This window comes from Ipomoea triloba, chromosome 16, assembly GCF_003576645.1.
Source record: "Ipomoea triloba cultivar NCNSP0323 chromosome 16, ASM357664v1".
Taxonomy (NCBI): domain Eukaryota; kingdom Viridiplantae; phylum Streptophyta; class Magnoliopsida; order Solanales; family Convolvulaceae; genus Ipomoea; species Ipomoea triloba.
Genome location: NC_044931.1, coordinates 2,202,525 through 2,202,906, shown reverse-complemented (window position 1 = coordinate 2,202,906; position 382 = coordinate 2,202,525). Strand labels below are relative to the sequence as shown.

The 382-nt window shown below is 28.5% G+C and overlaps 1 non-coding gene across 1 annotated transcript; it reads right to left on the bottom strand.

Annotated features, from left to right (window-relative positions):
• Window position 1: 1 nt before the first annotated feature.
• On the bottom strand, window positions 2–74 carry TRNAF-GAA. The gene has a single exon. It is a non-coding gene; the product is annotated as a tRNA-Phe (tRNA).
• Between the last annotated feature and the right edge of the window lie 308 nt (window positions 75–382).

The window sequence follows — 382 nt, the reverse complement described above, 5'->3', positions numbered from 1 at the left end:
TTGCGGTGATCGTGGATCGAACACGAGACCTTCAAATCTTCAGTCTGACGCTCTCCCAACTGAGCTATCCCCGCAGTACAAGTGTAACATACTCGGTTTTAATAATTGTTTTCTATTGTAAATTCCAAATTAAAAAACTAGGATAATTATACTCATAAAAGAATGTGAAACAAAAATCATTTGTTATTATTTATTATATAGTTATTAATATGCAATAAAATGTCTTAAAACAAATCTGTATCAATTAAAATTTGTAAAGCTTACAATTTGAAATTTGAATGGGTTAAAAAGTTACTTACATGCAAGTTTTGTCGAATTATTTTGTCGGGATTTTCAAACTATATATTTTTTTCAGATCTTGGAAGGAACCTATGATATATTA